Source organism: Sus scrofa, chromosome 15 (genome assembly GCF_054392235.1).
Source record: "Sus scrofa isolate SSC_HxYL_T2T_F1_AM1 chromosome 15, Sscrofa_HxYL_maternal_Yorkshire_Landrace_v2.0, whole genome shotgun sequence".
NCBI lineage: Eukaryota > Metazoa > Chordata > Mammalia > Artiodactyla > Suidae > Sus > Sus scrofa.
In genome coordinates, this window is record NC_139397.1 from 113959497 (window position 1) to 113985200 (window position 25704).

The 25704-nt window shown below is 37.8% G+C and overlaps 1 protein-coding gene across 4 annotated transcripts in view; it reads left to right on the forward strand.

Annotated features, from left to right (window-relative positions):
- Nucleotides 1-437: 437 nt before the first annotated feature.
- The window catches only part of SLC39A10 (solute carrier family 39 member 10), a 140307-nt gene continuing 115040 nt past the window's right edge, over nt 438-25704 (forward strand). For 2 of the 4 annotated variants that reach the window (XM_085000272.1, XM_085000276.1), the window contains exons 1-2: nt 438-542; nt 21129-21217. The gene's annotated coding sequence lies outside the window, so the exon portion shown is untranslated. The remainder of the gene's footprint in view (nt 543-21128; nt 21218-25704) is intronic. The other 2 variants (XM_021075818.2, XM_021075824.2) reach the window with 1 other exon arrangement.

The following is a 25704-nucleotide window of genomic DNA, read 5'->3' on the forward strand; positions in this document are numbered from 1 at the left end:
ACTGGTTAATCTAGTAAAAAGAACTATTGACTATGAGAATTTCACAGTTGACAGATTGTTGGTCCTTCTCTTAAAAAAAATCTTTTATGCTATCTGTTTACAAAAGATGAGAAATGTTGGAGAAAATTATTTCCCTTAGGACATAATGCTACAGCCATCCAGAGAGAGTTCTCTGGTGTTTTCAGTGAGTACTTGGTACAAGGAAAGAGACGGCCTCAGGTCTGCACAGTCGTTGGCCTAGAAAAACAAATATGATTTCCTCTGGTCCCTATTTTAGTTTTACTCTTTGAACTTCCAACCGTTTATTTATTATTGTTGTTGTTATTTTTAATTGGGCACAGATTGTTTCAGGAATCATCTTAGCTCCCTTTTTTGAAGCCCCCTTTTAAAAATTTGTTGAGACTGGTTTCTAAAGGGCTCCACCTCCCCAACCTGTCACTATACAGGGGCCTGTGACTTGGACAACACCCTCGCTTCTGAGCTCAGCTGAGGACTGCAGGGTGAAGGGCAGCTGCTGAGGAGGTAGAAGTGCAGATTTGGAGGTAGGTGACAACATAGAACTTCAACATAAAAATCCCCATGCCGCAGAGCAGTGGTAAATTTTCAAACACTAAGAAACATTGAGAAATAAAGCCTATCTATCAAGCGTAATTCTCTCAAAAGGATTTTCCCCTTTATATCTAAAATCCTGGGAATTTCACCTCCTCACCTCATTATTTCTAAGTGATTAATTATATATGTTGGTTACTTGTCACTAGATGGCATCACGCAGTGTTTCTTGACAGCGGTAATTAAGTTGGCAAAGTTACAGATTGGGCCATTTTTTGTATTTTCTTCTTTGGTATGAATCTATAGAATCTAAATCAGATCCTGGATGTTTCATCTTTATTTGTGTTATGGATTTGACTTTGTAAAATTTGTATAGTCTTTGAGATTCTTTTTCCTCAGGATATCTTGGTGGTATGTAAACCAAATAATTAGTGTTACATATATAATAAATTAGTTTCTTCCTCTAAATTTTCTTCCAAGTCACATACACAAATATTTACTTATAAACATGCTGCAGAACTAAAATAAAGCCATACACATCCAGGATCTTTATCTAGACATGCAGGTAGGAAAAAATATATAAATGAACTTGTTTTATCTGAACATGATTCCCTGAATTTTAGTCATGGATAAGCCATACTGATAGAAAAATATAAAAATGATCAGTTGATACATTCAGAAACATGTGAAATTTATAAAGGAAATATAACAGCAATGAACAAGAAAAACAGATGTAAATATGAGTTAATGGTGTCAGTTTTGTGCTCTGCCAGATATGACAGAGAAAATAAGACCATTTTTATTTATTGCATTACAAAATGTCTTCTGTTACTCAAGAATGAATTCTAACTTCTATGTTGTCAAAACAGAATCATTTTTTTCTAAACTACAATTATGACTTAGTGACCTGAAATTTTGTAAATAATAATTATGTATTATTTGGAATGAAGGTAACAAGATAGATGATTAGATAGCACTTAAAATCTGTAGTATTGCCCTTCTATTCTCATTTACTTATTTAATACCTGAAGAGACATTTCTGTTTCAGTTTGCTTTATTTTATTTCATTCATTCATTTATTCAACAAATATTAGTTGTATACTTATATTGGATAAGATACTAAAGATGCAAACATAGGAGTTCCCACTGTGGCACAGTGGGTTAAGGATCCAGTGTTGCTGCAGCTATGGCATAGAGAACTATCCTGGCCCAGGAACTTCCATATGCTGTAGGAACAGCCATAAAAAAACAAAACAGAAAAAGATGCAAAGATAAATAGAACACCAAATTTGCCCTCAAAAAGCTTTTGTTTTTTTATGTTGTTAAACATCCATAAAGTAAGTTTCAGAATCAATTATGGGGTTAGGAGAAGGAAGGCAAGAGAGAGAGTGAGAGAGGGAAAGAGGGAGGAAGAAAGGGAAAAAGAGAAAGGAAATACAGAGTCTTAGACTAGTGAACAAGATACATGGTTTATAGTCCTAGCGCTACTAGTAACTTGTGCTATGATCCTAGACTTCCCTCATTGGATATTGAAATAAAATAATTTTGTAAAAAAAAAATTTTGTAAAAAAAAAAGTACTTTGTAAACTTTAAAATACTTTTTAAATGTAAAGATTTTTAAGCTTTTGAATTTCTTCCTCTAAGAATTCCACAATTTAAAAATAAATTTTGGATGCTATATTCAAATACTTCCTCCCTTTTAATTTCTCCTCTATTTCAAAATTCCAGCTACATAAATAAAACCCATTAAATTTCCAACTAACTTTGTAAAACAAAAAGTGAACAGAAGCAGTATGATCTTGGAAAGAGAAAAGGTGAGAGGCTAAATTAAATGGCCCCGTGACCACATCGACTCTGAAACATGGAGACTCTTGGATTACTGACTTAGCGTCTTCTACTCTAATAATTCTTGCTGCTTTGCTTGGTTTTTGCACATGAGAAATAGAATTTCAAGCAAATTCTGTTACATTAACACTTGTGGCATCAAGAAAGCTCTTGTGATGTTCATTTTGGCCCTATAACTTTAATTCTTCTACAGTTTGATAATAGAAAAAAATTAAAACAGGTTCCAGTTGATTACTGAATTATGAGATTTTGTACAACATCTGTTCTTAGACTAGTTCAGTAATTTTGCAAAATGCTTCCTATTTTTCATTAAGGCAAGTAATATCATGTTCTACATTAGATAAGTCAGAAAATTTCTTTTCCCATAGACTGTATGCAGAAGTCAATATGTAAGGAACTCCAAACTCATGGTACTTATGGTACTTAATACTTATGGTATTTAAGACCATAAAGAAGGATGCATAAAATGGTCAAGCTCTTGACTGGATCTGGGTTGTGTAGAGAATTATTTTATCTTCATTTCCTAGTCTGTTATCAGGGGATTTTGTCTTTTATCTGTAGTCTATTCAGCTATATTTTTAGTATGATGATGACTTACCAGTAAAGATAAACTTCTCATTAAGCATTTAGGCTGAAAATGTTCCCTCAATGTATTATATAATCTTACTTTGAAATAGTCTTAATTCATTAGGGAAAGAAAAAAAGTATTTTGGATTCATTCTTCCTATAAACTATGTGTGCCTATATTTATTTGGAATGATTAGTTTTGTTCTAGAATATTTGCTTTCCATCAGACATGGGCTAGGAGAAAATTCATAAGGTTAGAAAAGAAAATTTAGAGACTAAGACATCAACTTACCATGTTATTTCTCTCTTGGCTTTCCCTTTGTTTTTTATGTTTATGGTATTTTTCTCTTTGTTTAAAACATTATTTAGAGCCAACAAGTGTTGTAAGAATGACTTATTAGTATCTGTGAACAAGGAACCTAGGAAATGGAATTCTACTTCACTAGTTCTAGAAACTGTAGCACTTGAGCTTTTTACCATCAGTATATTTGGGGGGAAAGATGGTCTTTATCATGAAAGTATATGCACCCATATTTAGCCATGGACAGAACTTCCTGGAAGGAAGCAAAGACTTTTTCAAGAAATATTTTAGGAAAATGTGCTGAAGCTTTTCTCTAAAAATAAAATGTTTTTTCATCAGTACTGGTCATTTTTTAGCCACATATGACAAATTATCGCAGATGCTCATAAAAACCTAAAGGAAACTGAATGTTGTTCTCTTCTTAAATGGCGAATATCTTTCCTTCAGCTTCATTTTAAAACAAAAACAAACGTTATCACAGTTACTGAAGAGAATACAGGAAGTCCTATGGTCCCACCCAAAGTTCCTGCATTCAAAATGTCCTCATGGGGAAGAAGGTTCAAGGTGTTTTTAAGAATACAACTTTTTATGTTTCTGCCTGTTAACAAAGGCACTTCCTGTTTTGACCTCTAACCATACTAAGCTATCAAGAAAGACCATGGACTTCTCCTTTTTGCACAGTGAAGAGCGTGTTCACTCCCTTTCATATGTGTGTAGAGTTCAAAGTGAAAATTATGACTACTCAGTTCTCCTGAAGTTCTATATATTGTTCTACTGTCTCCCAACAAAGGTGGTGATTTTAATTTTGGGACTGGGGTGGGGGCCGCCTTGGCAGCATGTGGAAGTTCTTGGGCTGGGGATCAAACCCACACCACAGTAGCAACTTAAGCCACTACAGTGAAAATGCCGGATCCTTAACCCACTGCATCACAAGAGAACTTTGGGTTGTGATTTTCAATAATTTATAGTTATCTAGTCATGAACCTGATATTGAAGTCAACAGAATATGCAATATTCCTAATCTCAAATATAAATAGAGCAGCATGTTGCTTTTATTTTATTTAATTTTTTTTTTTTTTTTTGCCTTTTCTAGGGCCGCTCCCTCAGCATATGGAGTTTCGCAGGCTAGGGGTCTAATCAGAGCTGTAGCCACCAGCCTACACCACAGCCACAGCAATGCGGGATCCAAGCCATGTCTGCGACCTATACCACAGCTCATGGCAATGCCAGATCCTTAACCCACTGAGCAAGGCCAGGGACCAAACTGGCAACCTCATGGTTCCTAGTCGGATTTGTTAACCACAGAGCCACGACTGGAACTTTGAGCAGCATGTTGCTTTTAAATGGCCCCTGTGTTTTACTAAATGTTATTAACAGCTCTTAACACATTCAGGACTCAATGATTGCCTTCTTTAAAGCCACCTTCTTTTAAAAAAAAGAGAGAAGGAGGGGTTCCCGTTGTAGCACAGCAGAAACGAATCTGGCTAGTGTCCATGAAGATGCATGTTAGACCCCTGGCTTTGCTCAGCAGGTCAGTGATCCAGCATTGCCATGAGCTGTAGTGTAGGTCACAGATGTGGCTTGGATCCCAACTTGCTGTGGCTGTGGCATAGGCTGGCAGCTGTAGCACCAATTCAACCCCTAGCCTGGGAAATTCCATATGCAGAGGGTGCAGTCCCCCAAAAGCAAAATAAATAAATAAAAATAAAGAAAAAAGAGGGAGTTCCCATTGTGGTACAAGCAAAACAAATCAGACTAATGACCATGTGGTTGCAGATCTGATCCCTAGCTTTGCTCAGCGGGTTAAGGATCTGGCACTGCTGCGAGCTGTGGTGCAGGTCACAGACCTGGCTCGGATCCCAACTTGCTGTGGCTGTGGTGTAGGCCGGCCACTGTGGCTCCAATTGGACCCCTAGCCTGCGAAGCTCCATATTCCACAGGTGCAGCCCTAAAAAGGAAAAAAATAAAAAATAAATAAAAAAGAGAAAAAGAGAGTAGAGAGAGGGAGGGAAGGAAGGAAGGAAAGAAGGAAGAAAGACAGGTGGAGGGAAGGAAAAAGGAAGAAAAGAAGAATAGAAGGAGAATATAATCACTTCGAAATGAGAAAAAAACTGCTTGCAAGATCCAGTAATCTGAGTAACTGCTGCTTCCCAAAACCATAACAAAAAATTCTTAAGGAAAATCAAATTCCATTTAATATAAGAAATAAGGAGTTCCCGTCGTGGCGCAGGGGTTAACAAATCCGACTAGGAACCATGAGGTTGCGGGTTTGGTCCCTGCCCTTGCTCAGTGGGTTAATGATCCGGCGTTGCATTGAACTGTGGTGTAGGTTGCAGACGCGGCTCGGATCCCGCGTTGCTGTGGTTCTGGCATAGGCCGGTGGCTACAGCTCCGATTGGACCCCTAGCCTGGGAACCTCCATATGCCGCAGGAGCGGCCCAAGAAATAGCAACAACAACAACAACAACAACAACAAAAAAGACAAAAAGAAAAAAAAAAAAAAAAAAAGAAATGTCATGTTATTTTTTTAAAGTAGATACAGATGAGTGGAATGCTAAAGACATACATGACTTCAAAATAAATTTAAAAAGCATTTTAGAAGGTAATAGTATCAAAGTTTTTTTGAAAAGTAGTACTACACATTGATAGAGGAAGCTATTTCAAGGGGGGAAAACTCATTATCTATTCTATTTTCTATATTTTTGTGAAGATGCCAGATTGTTAGAAGTAAGAATATATTTTCTAACAAAAAAAGACAACCTTATCTAGAAATTTGTTCTTCAATTCTTGAGGGAAAGTATATATTTTTATGATAGAAAAGTGATTTATTGGCTTTCCCAAAAATCCTTTCCAGATTCTATAAGTCCGTCTTTGAATATAAGTTCATATACTATTAAATATACATGTATACAATTTAAATGATACAGGGATAGCTAGAAACATTTTAGAAAGACTCGAACAATTGTTTTCTTTAAAAATTTTCAGCAATTGGGATAAATACAGTAAAATTAAATTCCTTCATGCATTTATTATTATCATTAATGATTTATGTATGGCTTTTTAAAAATAAGAAATTCATATGTTTCAGATTCAAATTCCAGATTGTTACGCATACCAAATGATACTAAAACAATAAAACATTTGCTAAAGCAGAAGATAAGCAAAACATCCTCAAAGGATGCTGTTGGTGTAGCTAATAGCAAAGTTGTTAAGACTGCTAATCCCATTTGGAAATCGGTACAACTTGATGAGCAGATGCACAGAAGATATTAGTGGGAGATCTGAGAAAACCAAAGATAATTAGAAAAGTCATTTTTAGCAGAACGCATTCTAGAGCAAAAATAAGTTTTAGATGCAGAAGATTCTCTGACACAGTAACTAAAGTGATTAGGCTTTCTTGACTAATATTCCTGTAAATTTATAAAACTGAAACAAAAATGGGTAGCTGTCAAAAATCAATGTTTCCCCTTCTTCCATAAAACAATAAACACTTTTTGTAAAAGAATTTTGCTATAAAAATGATCACCAGTACATGCTTTCCTTAATTCTTAATTTATGTTTTAATGTATTTTCCATAAGTAAACAATTGAAAAATTACCTGATACTCTTGATTCGTTAGCAGTCTGGCCAGGGAATTAGATAATAGATAAATAATTTTGTTTTGCTTATATTATTCTCTTTATTTGCTTACTTGTTGAAGTGTAGTTGATTTATAATATTAGTATCAGGTGTACAACATAGTGATCCAACAATCAAGTACATTACTAAATGATCACCACTAAGAGTCCAGTAGCCATCTGTCACAATATAAAATTATAACAGTATTATGGACTCTATTCCCTGTGCTGTACATCACACCCTAGTGATTTATTTTTTTTATAGCTGGAAGTTTGTATCTCTTAATTTCCTTCACCTATTTCACTCAACCCCCCACTGCCACCTCCTGCCTGGCAATCACCAGTTTACTCTCTGTATCTACATGTCTGTTTCACTTTGTGTGTTTCTTTGTTCTGTTTTTCAGATTCTACATATAAGTGAGATCATACTTACTTGTCTGTCTTCGTCTAACTTACTTGCTTTAGCATAGGGCACTTTAGGTTCATCCATGCTGTTGCAAATGGACAATTTCATTCTTTTTTATGGTTGAGTAATAGATAAACAATTTCAAAAAAAATTTATAAATAAAATATGTACTGTGGCCATGGTAATCCTTCAAATTCAAGGAGACACTCAACATCTAGGACTGCTTTTATCTCTAAAAAGTCATTGCTCAACATGCCCAGTTTTAAATGGTGAAAGCTTAAGAGCAGGAACTAGGGAGTCAGATAGTCTGCATTTGAATCATAGAATAGTAGTACCATTCATTACAAACTCTAGTACATTCAACCAATTTACCCCCAGAGCAAACCTTGTCTTCTCCTTTTTAAATGAAGATGGTAACAGCCCCTACTTCATAGGGTTGTTTAGGGGGTTAAATGAGATAATTCCTGGTTAGTACAAAGTCTGGGACACTGTAGACAGGCTATTTACATTACCAGTTCCAATGATGGTATTGAAGATGGTGCATCTTCTACAAGGGTTCTGAATGTCTTCCTGAGAGCTTTAATTTTACCTGGACTAAAAGGTAAGCTCACCCCTCACCTTCCCACCCCTTGATGTTGAGAACTTAATGTCTATACAGAAATTAAAAGGTTAGAATTCCACTCTACTGTTCCTGACAACTTCACACCTCAGTAGTTTTTACTTAAGGAGTTATGTAGATGTGAAAAAGGAAAAGGCCATCCCAAAATATGTGGGAGCCACATTCGAAGGGAGAGAACGCACACACACAGAGCCAGCACTGTTTTAGATTTTTCCACTTTCCAGTGAAAACAACAGGGCAAGCTCCTGAGATTCGTTGTCTCAAAGGTGTATATCTAGAGATGGGTTATATCTCAGGTATGAAATTATAGTCTTTTAGAATTTGATAAAATTATAAAAGTGGAGCTTGGAAGTTCAGGAACACCTATCTGTGCTGAGGAAAACAGATAATTAACAAACTATAAAAATCACAAAAGCTAGAATATGCAGTGGATTAGGACTTGGCGGGGAGTCATTGTGATGCTACTTAGGAACATCTAACCCCTCCCAAAGGACCTTCTCAGGATGACTTTTCACTGAGGCAGCCTGAGATCATTTTGACCTCTCACCCTGTCTCCCACCACCTAGATAGGATTGCCTCCTTTTTCTTTGGACCCAGAGCACCTTGAGAAGCTGTTGCCAGAGTAAGTCTTATGTTCCACTTACCCAGGCTTAAGACATTATTACCAAGGCCGTGGAGAGGATTATTTAACCTCTCTAACATGTATTTTCTTTTAAACTTTGTTTTTTTTTGGTCTTTTTAGGGCTGCACCCGCGGCGTGTGGAGGGGCTGGGGGTCGAATCAGAGCTGCCGGCCTAGGCCACAGCCACAGCAACACCAATCCATGCTGTGTCTGTTAACTACACCACACCTCGAGGCAACGCTGGTTCCTTAACCCACTGAGCAAGTCCAGGGGTTGAATCCACATCCTCATGGATACCAGTTGGGTTCATTACTGCTGAGCCACCACAGGAACTCCCTATTTAAACTTTAAAATTTGATGTCATAGAATATGGCACTTGACTAAGATTTGATGACTGCAGAGCGCTTCTGGGGTATTAACAAAATATTTTGTTAAGGATATAAACTTGAATTTCTTCATATTAGAAACTGACTATGCAAGGAGAAATTTTGGCAGTTTTGGTTTGTAGATTCTTGTACCTAATTCCTTTTCCTCTTCCAATCTCCTTTCTTATATTCTTAGCACAATAACAAATTCAGGAACTACTAACTATAGTGAAGACTATAAGCATTCAGCACATAGAAAGTTAAATTATTGATGTTCACTGTATATACAGGGAATTGTTTCATTTGAAGCTCTAAATTATTAGATCTGTGTTTTTAAAAGGAAGTCTTAAGAAGAAACAAAACTCAGGTGACTGGTTCTTTACCATCTCTCTCAATAATGTTGTGTTCCAGGGTATTATGAGTCAGTAATAGTATAGTCCCCTTATAATTACAAATGTGAAGAACCAAAAAAGACAAATATTACAGGTTTGATTTGATACTCTCAAGATTTCTTTCAATTCTGAGATTCGAGAGATTCTAGGATGATGTAGAATGTTGGCAATATGACACAGTTATCAGACAATATCACATCATGTATTGAGCAAAAAAGAATTGGTGTGCATGTGTGTGTGTGTGTGAACTTTGATGGGTCTGGGAGGAAAATTTCTTTTAACTTCCTAGATTCTGTGCCTGGCCTAAGAATTTAGCTGACGTTAAGACAGATTAAGAGGAGAAAAACACACACATTTATTTAATATTTTTGACATGTAGATGGTACTCTTCAGAAAGAAAATGAAGTCCTGAAGAAGCCATCTGTCCCAAAGCTTGTGTATCTTTTTTACATAAAAATGCTAAAAAACCCGCCTTGGGAGGATGTGACAAGACCAAGGGACTTGAGCTGGGGACAGTAAGCTGTGGGGCAGTGACTAGAAATTACATGAAAATAATGGAAGATAAGGGTTTAGGAAGCTTGTACAGATCCATATGGGCCACAACTCCCAATCTGGTGAGAAGAATGTTCTCTTCCTGGTACAGGGAGAGCTCCTTTCTCATTGGCCTGCTTTTTTAGGTGGAGGTCCAACAGCCTTCATGCATTTGCTGTTTCTCAAATGCTTTCAACTTAAAATAGTCAATATGCCGAAGTGGCATATTTGTGGGTGGCATGTTTTGAATCTCTTCACCCAATAAATATTTTGAATCCATAGATAGTGGTGCATATGTGTGCTGACTGTTCATAACATCACAGTGATTTGCACCATAACACACCACAATCCTTCAGTTAAGAGCTTCATAAACAGACTGAGGCTCGTGTGTAATTTAGTTAGCAAATAAGCTATTTGATCAGCGAAGATTTTCAGGCTGATCAGAGAACTGAGCTGGTAAATTGTTCAATCAGTGAATTACATAAAATTAAAATGAAAACAATGTACTCTAGCATGAACTTTATCTCTTTGCCTTGATCATTAATCCCAAATAGTTGACTGATATGATGAGGGAACATATTAAAAAAAAAAAATCAATGGACAAAACTGAACACTAAAAATATGTTCCTGTTCTAAACCAATCAATTAGAAGTTCTGATTCGATTTGCCAAATACTTTTATGAAATGATGAAATGGAATATTAAATGAACATAAAGAGAAGTTAAGAAAAACAATAGATGATGAAAATAAATGAAGATAAATTTCCATATTGCATAAAATATGCACATTAAAACATTTACAAAGCATGTGTAATTTTTAATTGTAAACTTTAAAAGTAGAAGAATCAAAGATAATAGAAACATTACTTATATAATACAAAGACTAAGATGAAATCATTAAATTGTATTTGTGTTTCCTGGGAACTAATATTGAACTTAGTTTAATAATTTTTCAAATCCTGACTTATATATATAAGTTCTCTGCTGGAATTGTTATGTGCTCTTCAAATTTTTTTTACTATGTTGCACCTTCAGATTAGCTGTGCCAAGGGTACAATTTTAAAGATAAAAGATAATTACTTACAGGCCCAGACAGATCAGTAGGCACGTCAGGTCAGTGCCAACTGCAAAGAGTACCAGGGGGTGTTTGCTCCCTGGGAGGAAAGCTCAGGTTCCAGGCTCCTAAAAGGCCTGAAGTGTGAATTAACTCTGTTGATGCAAACCCTCTTCCAACTTGAAACATCCTCAGCTCCTCAATGTAGGAGACCCATCCTAAATTTAGATTATTGAAAACTTGTCTCATAGAAAGTACAAGACTTAGAACTATAAAACCCTAAGGAGAAACAGTGTTCAGGATATGGAGATCAGGAAGAGCCTTACGAAGCCCTTAGGATTATTCTGCTATTCACCCAAACAATGCAATGACGTGGGCAGAGTAAATAAACCTAAATAAATCTGTGACACATCAATGATAATGGATGTTTGTAGGCTTAATTTTTTTTTACACATGCTTTGTAATGTGCTCAGAACTGTTGAAGGCCTCAATTCTACTGAGATTCGAAGAGGTCCTCTTGTTCCAGATAACGTGAATCTTGAGCTTTCTTTTCCTCAATTGGTATGAGTGGTAGTGGCTTGTTTTTATTTTGCTTTGTTTGTTTTTGTTTTTACTATTTTGATTTAATTTAATTTAATTTAATTTAATTTAGTTTAATTTAATTTAATTTTACTTTTGGATATGCCTGTGGCACATGGAAGTTCCAGGTCCAGGGATTGAACCTGTACCACAGTGATGACAACACTGGATCCTTAACCTGCCAAGCCACAGGGATCCTTGGTGGTGGCTTGTTTTTTTATCTTTGGTTGTTCTCAAGTTGTTTTGCCAAACAATAATTTTAAGAATTAGGAGTTCCTATCATGGCTCAGCAGTAACAAACCTGAATAGGATCCATAAGGATGCAGGTTCGATCCCTGGCCTCACTCAGTGGGTTAAGGATCTGGCATTGCTGTGTAGGTCACAGACGCGGCTTGGATCTGGCATTGCTGTGGCTGTGGTCTAGGCTGGCAGCTGTAGCTCTGATTCGACCCCTAGCCTAGGAACCTCCATGGGGCTGTGGGTGCAGCCCTAAAAAAGCAAAATAATAATAATAATAATAATTGTAAGAATTAAAACAAATTTAGGTTCTAGATTGTCTTTATTTAATCTACTCCATATATCCTAGTAACTATTGCTCAATCCCCTCTAAACCCTATAGTGATCCAGTCTTAAACTCTTTGTAGCTTTACATTGATTATTTCACTCAAGTCTCAGTTGCCTCTTTCAGGACTTGATCCAAATACCCCTCAGGAGCCTGGAATTTCTTCTACCTCTCAAGTTTTCCTTCTTTTTGCTAATGTGCATCCTCTTCAACTCAGTTTTCTATTCCAAAACCCCTTTTTCCTCTAATTCCCACAAACAGGAGTATGGCCGACACTGAGACATTCAGATTTCAGGAAGTAGAACTGAGAAAAAAAGCTGTATGTCATAGGATTTCCCATAAGGGTGCCTCATGTAGGAGGAACCACCCTGTGATAAGAAAATAGCCCACTGTTTGCTGTGAAACTCAAATGATAGAGGGTTCAAGGACTGAAGGGCAGAAGTGCAAGAGGTGAGTGGCAGACACAGCCCTGACTGTATGCAGAGCCTGAAGGACAACAATGGATAGAACCATTCAGGCCACTTGTCAGCAGGTCCCTGATTACTGCATAGTATTTCAGGGCCAAGATGTATTGAATCCCTAAATTCACTCTTTAGGGGATCACTGTTTGAATCCCTAAATTTTAAACACCTCTATAGAGCTCTAAAATGAAATATTTACAGGCTGCCTAGGCCTAAAGTCTTTAGGACTTGGTTCTAGAAGCCTTCCAAAAGAGCCACATTTTGGCATTTCATTCTTTTTTTTTTTTTTTTTTTTTTTTTGTCTTTTCTAGGGCCGCACATGCAGCATATGGAGGTTCCCAGGCTAGGGGTCCAATCGGAGCTATAGCTGTCGGCCTACACCAGAGCTACAGCAACATGGGATCCGAGCCTCGTCTGCTACCTACACCACAGCTCACGGCAACACTGGATTCTTAACTCATTGAGCAAGGTCAGGGATTGAACCTGCAACCTCATGGTTCCTAATCGGATTTGTTAACCACTGAGCTGCGACGGGAATTCCCTCATTCTTCTTTTATTTTTTTCTTACAATAAATTAAACCTGAACCTTGACCCAGAGATGAACTGTTCTGGATTACTATCTTTTTGGACAAATGCCTTGCCTGCTTAGTTACCAGACATTTCTACATGTGCTAACTGAAGATTTAGAGTTGGTGGCAGGGGGCAGGGTGAGGAGAAGAACATTGTATTGCTTTTGACTGAAATTCTGGTTCACCTACAGATAAAATAAAAACTCAGAGCTGCTGTATCTAGTCAGATTCCAAATTCTTCTCAGAGTGAAACAGCAACCCTCCAAAGCAAATCATCAATGGCATTTGTAATGCTGTGAGGTGGGATGCTCCATATTATAAAACACAATTCTAGATTTGTAACCATATTCATGATTTTAAAAAAAGGGAAAACATACCAAAAACTGAAAAGCCAAATCAAAACTACCCTCCAAAGCAAAACACTGATGCCAGGATTTGGCAGGTTTTCTTTCCTTGACTGCAATCATTTCAAGTGTAGCCTCTTTCCCCAGTCTCATCTCTTCAAAGAAGCAAATGGAAGCAGAAGAATTAGCACTGATCTTCCTCCTGATAGGACTCAAAGAGCAGGATGGAGCTGTGTAATACAGTGATGGAAATAGGATGAAACTCTTGATGGAAATAGGATGAAACTCTTGATTCTGTTTTCCAGAAGCTAATCTGAGGGTTGTCATGGTAACTCACCAGGGTATAAGACTATTGTCAGCTTCAGGGTACAATTTTGGGTTACATTCTTAAAAGAGGACATCAAGTGCTTGCATGAAAAGAGTTAGAGAAAAATCTTTTAGAAATGGATCAAAACAGATTTCAGATTTTAGGTTGGACTTCTAAAAGAGTAGGTGCCTTGGGAGAAAACAGAAATACACTGACTGGTAAATCTTGCTAAATCTTTGATGGGGTGGTAGGGGGAGCAGAAGGAAAGGGAAGATTCACACCAGGTAGTAGGACTAAAAGAAAGACTTTGAAAGTCAAAAACATCTGGAGGCACTTGGTAATTTACATATGCAAATTCTTATAAGAATTGAAACTTTAAGATAAGTCTGTTCTGTTTTTAGCTTCTCTTTTGTCATCCTAGATTCCATTTCAGTGGATTTGATCCTGTTATTTTCCTCTACTCTTTTCATTCTGAAATTATTGCTTTCATGTATTAATAAATTTATTTAGCTTTTTCCCTTCTCACAGAAAATCACAAATGAAACAAGTCCTGACTGTAGCAGTGTACTTTCAGAACAATTATTCCTGGTGATGCTATTTAACTATATGGAATAAACTGAATTTTTAATTAATTTTTATTTGAGTATGTTAATAGCTATGCCTGTCTCTTTGGTTTTTCAGATTCGAGTACCATATCTTGGGAGGAACAGGGCTCTGTACAAAGAATCATTACCTTAGAGAATTAGCTTTATTAGAAAATTTAGGGGGGAAGTTCCTGTTGTGGCTCAGCAGTAACAAACCCAACTAGTATTCACAAGGATGTGGGTTCAATCCCTGGCCTCACTCAGTGCGTTAAGGATCCAGGGTTGCCATGGGCTGTGGTATACATTATAGATGTCACTCAAATCCAGTGTTGCTGTGGCCATGGCATAGGCTGGCAGCTGCAGCTTTGATTCGACCCCTAGCCTGGGAATTTCCATATATCGCAGGTGAAACTCCCCCTCCCAAAAAAAAAAAAAATTAGAGGAAAATGGATTATGGAATAGAATGACAAATTTACAACCACATTTAAGATAAAAGACAGAACTAGAAAGAAATTTCCCATTTGATGCTGGACAGCTTCACACAACCTGCATCTCCCAGACCTTCCCTGTGATTCTAACTATTACTATTTTGGGGAAAATTTTGAGAAGCCATCATTCAAGCAATAAGTCTCTTAGGGATGCCTGAGGACAAATCTATACAGTGCAATGTGCCAGTATCCCCAAATTACTATTTAATTATTTATGCTTGATTTGGGGCCAGTGATTTATCTTTTTATAGCTATTACAAGGAAGAGAGTGGCTTAAGGTGATTTTAAGCCAGAGGTCAACAATATACTCCCCAAATGCAGAATCAGACCCACCACCTGTTTTCTACAATCTACTGGCTCAGAATGGCATTTACATTTTTCGTGGATTTAAAAAAAAATCAAAAAGAATATTTCATAATGTAAAAATTACATGAAATTCAAATTTCAGGCTTAAATACAATTTTATTGGAATGTAGCCACATTCATTCATTTATGAATTGACTGGGGCTGCTTTCTTGACATAATGGCAGAGCTGAGTAAGTGCCAGAGATCATATGGCCAACAAAGGGTCCTTTACAGAAAATCTTTTTTTTTTCCTTGTTTTATTATTTTAATTTTTTTCCACTGTACAGCATGGGGGCCAAGTTACTCTTACATGTATACGTTTTTCCCCCACCCTTTGTTCTGTTGCAATGTAAGTATCTAGACATAGTTCTCAATGCTACTCAGCAGGATCTCCTTGTAAATCCATTCCAAGTTGTATCCAATAACCCCAAGCTCCCAATCCCTCCCCCTCCCTCCCTCTCCCCCTTGACAGCCACAAGCCTATTCTCCAAGTCCATGATTTTCTTTTCCGTGGAAAGGTTCATTTGTGCTGTATATTAGATACCAGTTATAAGTGATATCATATGGTGTTTGTCTTTGTCTTTCTGACTCATTTCACTCAGTATGAGAGTCTTTAGTTCCATCCATGTTGCTGCAAATGGCATTATGTCGTTCTTTTTTTATGGCTGAGTACTATTGCATTGTGTATATATACCACATCTTCCTAATCCAATCATCTGTCAGTGGACATTTGGGTTGTTTCCATGTCTTGACTATTGTGAATAGTGCTGCAGTGAACATGCGGGTGCATGTGTTTCTTTTAAGTAGAGTTTTGTTCGGATACTTTACCGAAAATCTTAATAAACATTGATCTAAGTCATGATTCCTATCATTGCCAAGTTGTAGCCTTGGTAATCTAAACATAAAACATCTGATTATATTAACATACTTCATTAATGAGAGTTCTTCTAATAAGAGTTACTTGTCCTGCTGTAGAAACCTGAAAGTACAGAGACCAGATTTCTCAATGGTTGGACTGCCAAGAGGATAAGATGCACAAAGAGAAAGTAAGAGATACTGTAGCACTTTTCAGTAATTTCTTCCAAAGGAAATGAAAAACTTTACAATGCTATTTGCTGTTAGGTTTCCTTTTTCATTTCAGAAGCCAAAATACCCTAGTTTCAACCCCATGGAAACTGCAGAGACACTCCCACTTGATCAGTGATTTTCTTTCAGAGGAATTAATGATCAGACTGTGTGCAAGTTGAAACTCTGACCTTATTTGTCAAACTGTCTCAGGTTGAGTACTAGGGAAATGACAAAAGGAAAGAAGCATTTAGATATATGTCTTCTGAGACTTCATTGATCTTTGATTAGCTGGAAGCCATAGGAGAAACTTTCTGGGCAAAGAACCAGCTTGCAGCTTGCTTTAAGGAGAAGAAAGGTATCCTTTTGAATTAAAAATCTGGTTGTGATTCTATTTTAGCCAAGACTCCTATTTAAGTGAAAAGTCTGCAGAGTGTAGTACTTTTCCTTTTCTTTTCTTTTAAGTAAATTTTATTGCCGTATAGTTGACTTAAAAAGTTGTGTTAGTTTCAGATGCACAGCAAAGTAAATCAGTTATACATTTACATATATCCGTTCATTTTCAGATTCTTTTCCCATACAGGTTACTACACAGTATTAAGCAGATTACCCTGCGCTACAGTAGGTCCTTGTTATCTCTCTATTTTATGTATAGTGTGTATATGTCAAAATCAACCCCCTAAATTTTCCTTACCTCTCCCCCAGCAGGTTTCCCCTTTGGTAACCATAAATTTGGTTTGAAAATCTTTGTCTGTTTCTGTTTTTTAAGTTCTTTTGTATCATTTTTGGTTAGATTCCACACATTAGTGATCTCATATGATATTTGTCTTTCTCTGTCTTTGACTTGGTATGATAACTTTAGGTCCATCCATATTGCTGCAAATGGCATTATTTCATTCTTTTTGTGCCTGAGTAATCTATTGTATATATGTACCACATCTTTATCCAATCCTCTGTTGATGGACATTTATTTTGCTTCCATGTTTTGGCTAGCACTGCTGTGAACATTAAGGTGCATGTATCTTTGTGAATTATGATTTTCTCCAGAAGTATGTCCAGGAGTAGTGTTGTTGGATTATATGGTAGTTCTCTATTTAGTTTTTTAAGGAGCCTCCTTACTGTTCTCCATAGTGGTTGCACCAGCTTACATTCCCATCAACAGTGTAAGAGTGTTTCCTTTTCTCCACACTCTCTCCAGCATTTATTTTTTTGTAGATTTTTTTTGTTGGTGGTCAATCTGACTAGTGTAAGGTGATATCTCATTGTAGTTTTGATTTGCATTTCTCTAATATTTAGCTATGTTGAGCATCTTCTCATGTGTTTTTTGGCCATCTGCAGTACTTTTTCTTGAGTCCCAAACAATTTTGTTTTCTTGGAGGGGGGCTGCACATGTGGCATGCAGAAGTTAAGTTTCTGGGCCATGGGTCGAATCAGAGCTGCAGCTGTGGCCTATGCCGCAGCCACAGCTACACCAGATCTGAGCCACATCTGTAACCTATGCCACAGCTTTCAGTAATGCTAGATTTTTAACTCACTGAGCAAGGCCAGAGATCAAACCTGCATCCTCAGAAAGACAACTCCAGGTTCATATCCCACTGAGCCGCAACAGGAACTCTAGAAAATAAAACTTTTAAAATCAATACGCTGGCTTTTAGATTTTTCTCTGTTCTCTTTCACAAGAGTCTGTGGCTTCGTCAGACATGAGTAGCAAAACTGACCCAGCAGATCATCAGGAGAGTACCGGGCAGCAGTAAAGTGGCCGAGGCAAGTTAGGATCATTGTAAAGGTGTGGAGAATTTTTATTCCTTAGGGAATTGCAGGTCTAATTGCCAAAAACCGGGACACAAGTCTAATCCTGAAGTGGAAGAAACAGGGTCTTTTGGATATGAATGTAGTGGTTGCACTGTGTCCTGAGGAAGGAAGGAAGAACTCTGAATGTCACAAAGCTTGTGGCAAAACCCAAGATTTAATTAATATCAGATCTCCAGAATAATGCATTCATACAACATACAGCTAAATTTCTGGAAATGGCCTACACTACTGGCAGCCACAAACCCGACACTTAAAGTTGCCCACAGAGCCCTGTCCATATGGTTGGACTTTTCTACTTCTGCCCACTGATCGAGATAAAGCTTTTTCTTTCATTATATATACGATTCTTAGTTTATGACTTGAAACACTATCTTTTCTCTTTGTTCATTTTTTTCTCATTGTTCATTTTTTTCTTTCTTTTTCCCATTTTATTTAGTAACCATGTTACTTCAATTTTAAGTATGAATATTCTGATGCTTTCAAAAGAAGAGACAGGTTTTGATAGCTTTTCCTAGAATGCCAGAAATCAATTCTGCAACATGTTGAAAAAAAGTACCATTGATTAGAGTGGATTTTTCATGTTATCCATACAACTTCTGTTTTTTTGCAGATTTATTGAAGTACAATCTACATACAATAAAATCCAATAATTTTAAGTGACTATTTGGAAGAGTTTTCAAAAATGTATAAAGCCCTGTAGCTGCTCCCCAAATCGACATACAGAACACTTCCATCACCTCCCCCAAAGACCTCCTTCCTGCCCTCTGTAGTTTCCTACCCTTCCCTAGCCCCTGCAGGGCCACTCATCTTGCTGTCACCACAGTCTGCCTTCTTAGAATTTCATATAAATCAAGTCATATTGCATATATTCTTTTGTCTCAGGTTTCTTTGGCTCAGCTTAGTGCTTTGAGATTTGTCCACAGCTAGTAGCTTGTTCTTTTTTATTGTTACATGTATCAGTAGCTTATCCCTTTTGTGAAATAGTTTTCCATTGTATGGGTTTACTGCAGTTTGTTTGTTGGTTTACCAGTCAATGGACATTTGGGTGGATTTTGAGTTGGCGCTATTACAAAGAAGTTTCTATGAACATTCCCACACAAGTCTCTGTGTGAATATAAGCTTTTGTTGCCTTCAGATAGATAGCTATGAGTAAGATTGCTGCGTTGTATGGTAAATATATGCTTATTTTTTTAAAGAAACTTTAGTTTTCCAGGAGTTCCCGTCGTGGCACAGTGGTTAATGAATCCGACTAGGAACCATGAGGTTGTGGGTTCGATCCCTGGCTTTGTTCAGTGGGTTAAGGATCCGGCATTGCCGTGAGCTGTGGTGTAGGTCTCAGGCTTGGATCCCACATTGCTGTGGCTCTGGTGTAGGGCGGTGGCTACAGCTCAGATTAGACCCCTAGCCTGGGAACCTCCATATGCCGCAGGAAGCGGCCCTAGAAAAGGCAAAAAAAAAAAAAGAAAGAAACTTTAGTTTTCCAACGTGGCTCTGCCATTTTGCTTCCCACTGGCAACACATGAGAGTTTCAGTTATTCTACATAATCACCAAAACTTGACATTATTAATCTTTTTTTATTTGAATCATAATGGTAATTTATGTGATTTTAATGTGCATTTTTCCTAATGAGTAATGATGTTCACTTTATCTAAAAAGACTTTTGTCTTTTTTTTTGGTCTTTTTAGGGCTGCACCTGCAGCATATGGAGGTTCCCAGGCTAGGGTTTGAATCCGAGCTGTAGCCACTGGCCTATACCAGAGGCACAACAATGCCAGATCCTTAACCACAAAGCAAGGCCAGGGATCCAACCCGAAACCTCATGATTCCTAGGCAGATTCGTTTCTGCTGCTCCACAAAGGGAACTCCTAAAAAGTCTTTTGGATTCTTTGATTTTTCTCCTTCTGTTGTCCACTTTCTTTCTACTTTTCTCTTTTTCTTCCTTCTGTTTACCTCGAGTTTAATTTGGTCTTTTTAATTGTTAGTTTGGTTCCTTAATGTTTCAAGCTTTAGCTCTTTCTTCTCTCTCTCTCTCTCTCTCTCTCTCTTTATTTCTTTCTCTTTTGTCTGCCCCACAGCAAATGGAGTTCCCAAGGCAGGGATCAGATCCAAGCCGCAATTGCAACCTATGCTGCAGCTGCAGCAATGTGAGATCCTTTAACCCACTGTGCAGGGCCATCCAACCTGCAGAGACACCGCTAATCCTATTGCACCACAGTGGGAACTCCCTTTTTTCTTTTTTTCTAATGTAAACATTTTATTATAAATTTCTCACCAAACACTGTTTTAACAGCATCACATAAATTTTGCTATGTTGTATTTTTATTCACTTCAAAGTATTTTCTTTTTACATGTGTTATTTGGAAATATGTTGCTTAACCAGATATTTGAAGATTTTCCAGATATCTAGAAAATTGATTGTTATTTCCTTTTCATTATGGTCAGAAATATACATTTTTATTTTCAACTCCTTTAAATTTATTAAGATTTTTTTACTCAATGCATTTTATTACATTTATATTTGTACAATGATCATCATAACCCAATTTTATAGCATTTCTATCCAAATATTGAGATTTGTTTTAAACCCCAAATCTGAAGTGTTTTCTTGAATGTTCCACATACAGTGAAAAAAACATGAATTCTGCTGTTTCTGGGTAGAGTGCTCTATATATGTCAATTACGTCAAGTCAATGATAGCACTGGTGATTTTTGTTTACTACGGCATCACAAGTACCTAGAACTTTTTTTTTTTTTTTTTTTTTTGTCTTTTTGTCTTTTGTTGTTGTTGTTGTTGCTATTTCTTGGGCCGCTCCCGCGGCATATGGAGATTCCCAGGCTAGGGGTTGAATCGGAGCTGTAGCCACCGGCCTACGCCAGAGCCACAGCAACGCGGGATCCGAGCCACGTCTGCAACCTACACCACAGCTCACGGCAACGCCGGATCGTTAACCCACTGAGAAAGGGCAGGGACCGAACCCGCGACCTCATGGTTCCTAGTTGGATTCGTTAACCACTGCGCCACGACGGGAACTCCAAGTACCTAGAACTTTTGATTCTCTAAACATATTTGCTGTATGAATGAATACATGATTGAATACATGATGTATACCTTGATTATGATTATTATTTTTATCTTCCACTCAGAATTCTAAATATGGGGCTAGCTGAAGAATAATCTCAAGTCTTAACTAGTGCCTACATCTCACCATTCTCCAAACAATCTCGTTTAAGGAGTAAGTTGAAAGGCCATTGAGATCTCATTTTCCCCCTTTTATGTTATTTCTAAATCTATAGCTGTGGGGTTTACTGCATATCCCTGGTTATTTAAACTTAAAGAGATTGCTTATAATTTCTTTCTAGATGTAAACTACCTTTTAATAATGTTCTGAAAGAAAACACTGGGAGGAAAAGGCATTAGATGTAGTTAAGGAGGGTCACTACATGTTTGATTTCAGGTTGGGCAGTTGAGGATTGGGAGGGGAGGTGGACAGAAGGAAGGGAGATGGTAGCATTTAAATTTTTATGTCATAAGTACATTCTTTAGTAGTTGCTTTTTTTTTTTTTTTTTTGCTTTTTAGGGCTGCACCCACATCATATGGAGTTTCCCAGGCTAGGACTCCAATTGGAGCTACAGCTACCAGCCTATACCAGTCACAGCAACTTGGGATCCAAGCTGCACCTTCGACCTACACCACAGCTCAAGGCAATGCCAGATCCTTAAACCACTGAGTGAGGCCAGGGATCAAACCCTCAACCTCACGGTTCCTGGTTGGATTCATTTCCGCTGAGCCATGATGGGAACTCCAGCTTTCCTTTCTTTATCTGACTTTTTAAAAAGAGATACTAGTCATGTTTGTGAACCAAGAATAAAAACTGTATTACTTGTAATCAAAATGATCAGTCTTTTTTTAGAGGAGCCTCATCATCCCCCCAAAAGTTACATTTCATATTTATTTCCTTTCAAAATTCAGGCCAATCAACTTTAATTTTATTTTGACACTTTCACAACATCCTTCAAATTACTGTAGATACACTGGCTGCCAGAATACCAGGATTTCTGGATCGGAATTTTAACTGCTTTGTAATTATGAAAACTATTAACTAGAGTAATGTTTTGTGTAGTCTCCAAAAGTGGTGGGAGAGTTATATTTTTTTTAATTAATGAATCTAAATTAGTCCACCTGAAATTTGTTCACTACTGGGGTTTCCATCGTGGCTCAGCAGTTAACAACCCCAACCAGTATCCAGGAGGATTCGGGTTCAATTCCTGGCCTTGCTCAGTGGGTTAAGGATTCAGCATTGCCATGAGGTGTGGTGTAGGTCACAGATGTGGCTCAGATCCCATGCTGCTGTGGTTGTGGTGTAGGCCAGCCACTACAGCTTCCATTCAACCCCTATCCGGGGAACTTCCATATGCTGCAGGTGTGGCCCTAAAAAGACAAAAAAAAAAAAAAAAAAACAATTTTTTTTGGTCATGATTAATGTCCAGCTCTGTTTTCTGTCATTTCAATGCTCTGAGAAACTAAGACCTTTTTCTTTTTTAACTCCCTCTAAAGAAACCTTGATACAAAACAAGTCTAGCCAGTTTTGTTAGTTCTTGCCTTAAGTATAAGTGCTATCTTTAAAATCATAGAGTCCTGCTTGCTAGTCTGAGGTATTGCTAATTAGGCCAAAACATGTCTTAGCCTGAGAATTTATCTGTTTAATTTTAAGTTTTAATATGTAAGAAAGCTAGCCAAGAGAATACTATATGTGGATTTTTTTGGGGGGGGGGTGTTAAACCTATTGAAACTAATTTAGCACAGTTCTTTGTAAAAACTATCCTCTACCTCCTTGAAATATTTTAATTAGATACGGCTGTAAGTGTACAAATATCAACTTGACATTCTCTTGTCTTTAGCTCATGGTCTCATAGACTTTCCCCCTTGCTATTTCTTCTTTTCTTACTCCCACAGGTTACCACAACCCAAAAGGGATTTTTTGTGACTTGTTTTTAGATATTTGGGAAGAATGAGTCTGCTCTGGTGTGGAAAATAATCATGCCAAGTCCAACATGAACTACCCTTTTTGAGAGAATGAGAAGGAGGCCTTTAGTCACAGCTTTGAGGACAATTACTGCTCCATCGAGACCCCTTGTGGGTACAATTACTGGAAGAAGTGGGTTATGTGGGGACTTGGGCAACAGGGCCCAAGCTACCTTTCCCCAAGTCCCTCCAATGCCTAGAACTCCACTCAGCTGGAAAGCCATCATGAGCCCTGATCCTTCTGCTGCCAAGGGGAGGAAGTACATGCTTCCTTTGAAAAACGGGTGATGAATCATTGTGCAAGTCTACAGAAATGTGGGTCCTCTATGCCATCTATACTTAGGAATTAAGTTGGGGTGTTCCAGAGTGGCACCCTGAGTCTGTAGTGTCAGTCAAAATCTTCCACTTTTGAGTGTGCTTTCATTTTGGGGTTGCGCAGGGCCATCAACACATTTTGGCTCCAAGTGAAAAAAGCACCCCTTCCTCAGAGGCAGGTGAGTGCAGGCCTGTGCCAGGGCATTCTGCCTGCCTAGTGTCCTTTCATAGTAATAGCCTGCATAAGTGTGCATGTGGCTGCCCTGTAGCTACATCTATGACCATTACCCTAAGGTCATTCTTAGGAGGAAATTGTCTGTCCTGGATGGCTCTTGAGATCACCTCTGAATTGTGATGGTCAGTAATTACAGGGAAGTTACAGGACAAATAAGTCTGGCAATTATTGCAAATGCTTCAGAGAAAGGATATGAGATGTGGAAAGAAATCATGTCTGCTCTTTCTTTGGCCTTTTAGCTTAAACTTCCCTTCTTTAAAGAGGTCTTTCTGCTGTCAACCCATCCAAAGTAGAGTCCCATGGTTTTTCCTCCTGCAAGTGACAGTTATTATATTTGTGTGTTTTTCTTGTTTATAACCTATGTTATCAACTATCTCAATGAAGTGTTTGCAAATATACCCATAACACAAAGCTTGTGTTACTTGACACAGACTTAGCATTTAATAAATACTCCTTAAATGAAGGAATGTCTTTAGGGAGCTCTGAGAGCAGCAAGGATGGGAGGTATGAAAGTGATTAAAATAACAAGAGGACAGAGAGTGTACCGCTCTTGATCAGAGGGGCATCATCTATTGATATGCCATCCCACCAGGGCTTTTCCTTTACTCTGTCGCCTTTTTTTGCAGATAAGAGATGCTGAGCAGTTGATGTTTCATTGTTTGTTTTTAGCTGACATCCACTGAGAATGCCAGGCACTGTGCTAAGTGCTTTATTTACATACATTATGTCATCCAACCTGCACAACAAGTACCCTATGAAGAATGAGTAATTATTTTATTTTATCCTTTAGGAAACTGAGACTTGGATGTTGGGAAGGTAGTGATGGCCATATAACTAAGATAATAAATGACAATATCAAGACTTGAACCCAGGTCTACCTGACCCCAAATATCACACTCTTAAACATAATTAAACATGCCTTTGTCTTGAATACAGTGAGATGGAACAAGAAATACAAAATGCAAGCCTCTATTAAGAACTTGTTTAGCCTGGGTCTAATGGTCCAGTTTACATTTGACCTTTCTGGCCAGTGGAGGATTTCTGGTTCTTCCTGTGTCCTAATCTGGCAAATTGCAGCCTCCACGTTCATTATCTTATTTTGCTTCCTTGTTTGTGCTTACTCTCCACACCATGGGGAGATCTATCTATAAGAGGGTTTCCACACCCTGGGGTCAGATGCAAGCTTTCCTCACCCTCAGCAAGGCACAAAGGGTCTGGTTATACAGCTCTACGGCAAATAATGCCCAGTGTCTGGTGGAGTGTTTTTTCCCCAAAATGTTAATAATCCCTTAAAATTGCAATCTTCTTTGCCTTTCAGTTTTGAAACTGCTAGTATGATGGCCCAGGGCCCTGGCAGTCTGGGAATGTCAGCCACTCCCTTAGTGCCCTAGGCAACTGCTCCTTGAACCTAATGTCAGAAACATTTACTAAATTTTCTCATTCCAAATGATCAAAAAGTTTTTCATAACCAATTTCATACATATCTGTGCTTCATATTTATGGCTGGGTAAAACATTATGATAATTATTTAAGATATATATAACATTTCAAAATATGCATGTTGCATTATAACTTTTTTAATTCATTATTTAAGCATGTGTGAAGGCCTACTGACAGGGAAGAGTAGTGATAAATCTGTTGACTCCAAGAGGTTAAAAATCTAATTGTGATTATTTATAGCAAGACCCAGATAGAATGGAATATTTTGAACTTCTGTTTCGAATCCTAGTTACCCCTGCCTCCCTTCATAAACCCATCTGACAGATGGTCCTCCCACCCACTGGACCTGGACTTCCATTCTTGTGTGTCCTGGTGACAGTTTGGCAGGAGAGAACACAGGCACAGAGGAGGGGACAGAGGAGCACTGCAGGGTCTGTTCCTCTCCTATGTCTCTGTCTCCCTTGACCCAGCAAACAAGAAAATGGACGCAACTGTCTGTGGCTTTTCCAGACCTGAATATGGGGTGACATGGAGACATGTAATCCAGTGATGCACCAAATATTTTATGATCATGTGTACTATGTAGATATGGCTGAAGACAACACAAGCTTCAGCTGCATTTTATTTTGTACCCTTATGAGAGTTGTACTCCATGTATTTTAATTCCCCTTGCTTATTATCCATGCGAGGCAGAAGTATTTAAAAT